This window comes from Acomys russatus, unplaced genomic scaffold, assembly GCF_903995435.1.
Source record: "Acomys russatus unplaced genomic scaffold, mAcoRus1.1, whole genome shotgun sequence".
Taxonomy (NCBI): Eukaryota; Metazoa; Chordata; class Mammalia; order Rodentia; family Muridae; genus Acomys; species Acomys russatus.
The window spans coordinates 26,301-32,047 of NW_026131423.1; the positions used below are offsets into that span (position 1 = coordinate 26,301).

At 38.5% G+C, this 5,747-nt stretch overlaps 1 pseudogene; it reads left to right on the top strand.

Moving 5' to 3' along the window:
* The first annotated feature begins 625 nt into the window (after positions 1-625).
* On the top strand, positions 626-3,857 carry LOC127186189 (vomeronasal type-2 receptor 116-like; annotated as a pseudogene).
* Positions 3,858-5,747: the final 1,890 nt, after the last annotated feature.

Here is a 5,747-nt window from a genome sequence, read left to right on the forward strand (position 1 = left end):
TTGCTAAGTCATTGCTTTGATTAACCTCTGGCCAAGGACAAAGTGAGGAAGAAAGGTTGTTTTGGCTCATGGGGAATAGACAAGGGAAGACATGGAAGGAACTTGGGGACTGAAACTAAAGCACAGGCCCCTGAGAAAACACTGCTTACTTGCTTGCTCTGTGTCATTTCTCACACATGCTTGCCTAGCAAGGGCATTGCCTTTAGTAGACTGGGCATGCCTACAATGAATACCAAGTAGTAAAATGCATTAGTGTTAGAAAGACAGGCTATTCTGATAGGGAGAATTTCTCAGGTAAGTTTCATCCCATGTTCTCTGTCTTTTTACTGAACTTTGTGTGAGCTTGATAAAAATCAACAAGAAAATCAGGTAGCAAGCTCTGTAGTGTTTGCGCAAAGTGCACTAAAATTCTGTTTCCATAACGTCTAAAATTTGGTTAAGAGCTCTACTTTTCATCAACTAGTTTTTATATATTCACGCATTTGGCATTATACAAAGTGCTAACTAACATGTGGTACCTCAGCTTCTGTATATAAAATAAGCTTATTGATATCTCAATATCCTAATATAATATAGTTATGAATGAAGTAGGTAAAACTTAGTATGAATTTTATTTCCTCAGATGATGTCCTCTGTATGCAGTACTGCCTGTTGTCCTGGATTCAGAAAATTCAGGTAAGAGGGGATGTCAGCCTGTTGTTTTATTGGTATCCACTGCCCAGAAAACTAAATTTCTAATGGAACAAGTGAGTGTTTGCTGCTGTGATAAACTTTACATTGATAATCCTCTCAAGCAACAAAAGGATGCTGAAGGAGTCTAAAAGGCAACTACAAAAATAAAACATACCTTTTTCTCCATTATCAGTCATAGGAATGCAAACACTAACAATGTCATAACAACAACAAAAAACTCTTTTGCCAAGATGTACATTTTGATTCAATTTCTGTCAGGTCATACTTTCTCAAAGAAACAAAATCAAACTGCAGTGTGAGCACATTCCGTATGAGATCCAGTCCTTGTTATTAATTTCCCCTATAACGAAATGAATGGCAGACTCCAGTCAAGAAGTTTTAATATGTGTATTTATTCTTTTTGCATGTATATATGTGTCCCTAAACATGTTTATGTATACTGTATATGCACAGAATTGAAGAGAGGACAGAATATGGCACCAGAACTGATGTACTGTGTAAAGAAGGAGCTAGAAACCAAGTCTGTAAGCTTAGAAAATACAGTGTAGAGATAAAAAAGTTACTTGCAAAATTATGAGAAACTGCTGAGCATGAGACAGAATTTGTATGATTTGTAGAGGCCAATTTTCTTTTTCCACCTTCTTTACTGTAATTTATTCTGATTGCATCCCAATTTGTTATTCCCTCACCCATTTTCAAATGTCTGATGTGATTTGTTTCTAGGAAGGTGAGGATAATTGTTCGCCCATGGTGTACCAAATATAAGGAGTCTTGTGTCAAATATTTTATAAATAGTGCCCAATTAATAATTTCATGAAAGAATAGATTAGAATGGTTTTGTACTGAAAACAATTAGTCACAAACAGTAACATTTTATTGCAACCTGCAAACCCAGTTTAGTAAAATGGTTGTATATTTATGTTTGGCTAAATGGAAATGGACAATGAATAGTTTTCCCACATTTGCCTGTCATACTATGCAATGAAATTAAGTTCTTAAAAGATATTTCTGGCCAATAAGATGGCTCAACATTTAAATCATTTGCCTCTAAGACTGATACCTGGAGTTCATCCCCAGGACCCATAGAGTAAGAGGAGGAAGAGAACTCTCATAAATGGCTTCTGACATCTGTGCAGTCAAATCACATCCATAATTATTAAACATAATGTAATAAAATTATTTTAAATGTAAAATTGAATAAGAACTAATGATAATTACATCAATAAATAGAAAAATGTTAATATTATTTGTAGGTGTGTGTGTGTTGTGTGGGTATGTGTACATAAGGGCAGATGTAGATGAGAGGCAACTAGTACCTCTATAATTAATTTGCAGGCCATTGTGAAACATCTCACACAGGTTCTGAGAATTGAACTCAGGTTTTTTTTTTTTTGCAGGAGCAGAACATTTGCAGGGCACGGTGGCACATGCCTTTAATCCCAGCACTCGGGAGGCAGAGGCAGATGGATATCTGTGAGTTTGAAGCCAGTCTGGTCTACAAAGCAAGGCCAGGTCAGTGAAGGCTACACAGAGAAACCTTGACTCGAAAAAAACAAAACAAAACAAAAAACAGAAAGCAAAAAAAAAAAAAACAAAAAAAATCTAGGTCATTTTTGTATGTGGGTTTTTATTTTGCTTTTCCCATGCTTCTTATCTATCTATCTATATATATCTATATATATCTATATATATATATATATATATATATGTATATTTACCTCAGAGTATAGTCACAGAGTCAGGGTCTCAAGCAATTGAAATGAGGGAAGTAGGAATGTGCTGGATGCTTCCCATGAAGGTGGAGTCAAGATGAAAGGCTTTGTAGCGCTCAGTCTGTAGAGAGGTTTCTACCCTCAGTTATAGAGCTAGTGCTTCTCATGGTCAAGACTCAGGAATTCTTTGTCAACGCTGCCAGATTAGAACATAAATAAAGACATATTTATCATTATTTTTGATTTTCTACAGATTTAAAACCTTTATGTTACATTTATATACCGGTAAACTTTACTTCTCATACTGACATGCTTACTTCTTCCAAATGATTACTAAGTTTTTCAGCACATCTGCTACATTTATTTGGACACACTAATATAAATAATAAGAATTAATAAATAGAAGCATTGTTGTACGGCACTGTCCTTCACTTATTTTATCGGCAATAAAATGAAGACATTGCAAAGCTTTTCCAACAGACTTATTGAAACATCGTGTTAATAAACTGCTGAGGCTGCATTGACAAATCTTTCCTTTCTCAATCAGATATGGATCAGTGTGTGAAGTGCCCAGAGGACCAGTATGCCAACACAGAGAAGAATCACTGCATCCACAAAGCTATGATGTTTCTAAGCTATGAACACCCCTTCAGGATGACTCTGGCCTTAATGGCCCTGTGCTTCTCTGCCTTCACAGCTCTGGTTCTTGGAGTATTTTTGAAGCACAATGACACTGCCATTGTGAAAGCCAATAATCACACTCTCAGCTACACCTTACTCATGTCACTCATGTTCTGTTTCCTCTGCTCCTTGCTCTGCATTGGCCATCCAAACTCAGCTACCTACATCCTGCAGCAAATCACATTTGGAATTGCATTCACTGTGGCTATTTCCAGTGCGTTGGCCAAAACAATCACAGTGGTTCTGGCTTTCAAAGTCACAGCTCCTGCAAGAAGGATGAGGTACATTCTGGTTTCAGGAACTCTTAACTACATCATTCCTCTCTGTACACTCATACAAATTATCCTCTCTTCAATCTGGCTAGGAGATTCTCCTCCAGCTGTTGATACTGATGCAGACTCTGAGCATGGCCACCTCATCATAGTCTGCGACAAGGGTTCTGTTATAGCATTTTACTGTGTCCTAGGATACTTAGGCTTCCTGGCCTTGGGAAGCATCACTGTAGCTTTCTTGTCCAGGAACCTGCCTGATACATCCAATGGAGCCAAGTTCCTGACATTCAGCATGCTGATGTTTTGCACTGTGTGGATCACTTTACTCCCTGTTTACCATAGTACCAAGGGCAAGGTCATGGTGGCTGTGGAGATTTTTTCCATCTTGGATTCCAGTGCAGGCATGCTGGGATGCATCTTTGTTCCCAAGTGCTACATAATTTTATTAAAACCAGACAAAAATTCTCTTCAAAAGATCAGGGAGAAATCATATTCCTAAGGTCATATTTAATGAATACTTTGTGATAAATTAATTTATTTATTCAATTTACATCCTGATTGTAGACCCCATCCTTTATTTCTTTCCAGTCCCATCCTTCCTTCCTCTCTTCATCCCCTCTCCTCTATGCCTGAGATTAGTGGAGACCCCCTTCCTATGCACGTCAGCTCTCCAAGTTGCATCAGGACAGACCATGTCCTCTTCCCTTGGGGCCTAAAAAGATAGTCCCACAAGGAGGAAGTGATCAAAAATCTGGCATCACAATCCATGTCAGTAACTGCCCCAAACTTCTTACTATAGGGCCCACATGAAACCTGAGCTGCCCTTCAACTACATCTGTGTAGGGGGCATAGGCCCAGTTCATGCATGATCCTTGGTTGCTGCCTCAGTCTCAGCAAACCACTAAGTGCCTTGGTTAGCTGGCTCTTTTGGTCTTTTTGTCGACTTTGTGTCACCTCCTCGTCTCTTTTTTCTTCCTCCCACTGTTCCACAAGACCTCTTATTATCATTCCATGTTTTAATGTGAGTCTCAGCATTTGTTTTAAATCTGTGTTTAGCAGAGCCTCTCAGAGATCAAATCAGTTAGGCTCGTGTCTAGAAGCATAGCAGAGTATCGTTAATAATCTCAGGGGTTGGCTCTGTCCATGGACTGTGTCTTGGTTTGTGCCAGGTAGTCTGACTGGTAAATGAATTCTAACTGACAAATAGAAAGTTGGTACATAACTACCAAATATCGGGCTACAGTGCATGATCTGTTTCTTCTTAGGATGATGCTCACTGTTTCCTCGAATGATATTGCATAACAGTATCATGGCTACTAGAATTCTATGTTGCCCATATAATCTTGCCCTGATCTACTTATTTCACAATTTATAACTTTTGGGGTAGAGTACAGAGTGCAAATGTTCTTTTCTTCTTTAGAATAAAAATATTCAAAATAAAATCAAACTTTATAATATCTGGGTGTGAATGACCTTGATTCCAGTGGAATGGTGATTAAAAATTTTGAGGAAGTTTGTGGAAATGTGATTGCATGTTTGCACATGAAGGTAAACCAATTTTCTTCCTTACTAGGGGAAGGTGGGGGAATCTTGATGTTATCCAAGGAAGTAGATGTTTTAAACATAGAAGAGTGATGGTTTGATAAACATAAAGAATACTAAAGAAGATGGATTTGTGTCTTAGCCTTAGCAGTTAATATTGTGTCTTGTTCTTTAATAAGGCCTGATTCACTGCTCAGCCCTGAAAAATTATGTTATCAATACTATGTTACAATAGCTCGAAAGTATAAGATGTCCTCTTCTGGCTCACCTGTGTACAAAACAAGACATGAATACGTGCACCATCGGGCATGGTGTTGCACACCTTTAATCCCAGCACTCGTTAGGCAGAGGAAGCTGGATCTCTGTGCATTTGAGGCCAGCCTGGTCTACAAAGCGAGCCCAGGACAGTCAAGATTACAAAGAGAAACCCTGTCTCAAAAAGAAAAAAAGAGAAAACATACCCACACCCACACCAACACATATACACACACTCACACACTGACATATATATAAATACATACATATATATATGTATGACAATACATAGTCTTTAAAATATTGTAGGACAATATCTTAAAGACTCTGGTTAATAAGCTGCTTTTCAGGAAGATCCAATATGTTAGTGCCGAGCACAGCAGGATGGAGACCATGGTCCCGGCTTGGAACTACAAACCACAAGTCCTGAAGAATCTTAGGTGAAATGGTTCCACAAATGTGCACAGCACAGGTAGGTCCAGCCTGGGGTCTTCCAACTGACCCACAGAGGACAGGTGCTCATTCTCCAGAGTCTGGACCTGTACCCACTCAGATAATCTGCACCTGTGCTCTATAGTACGAACTTGGTATC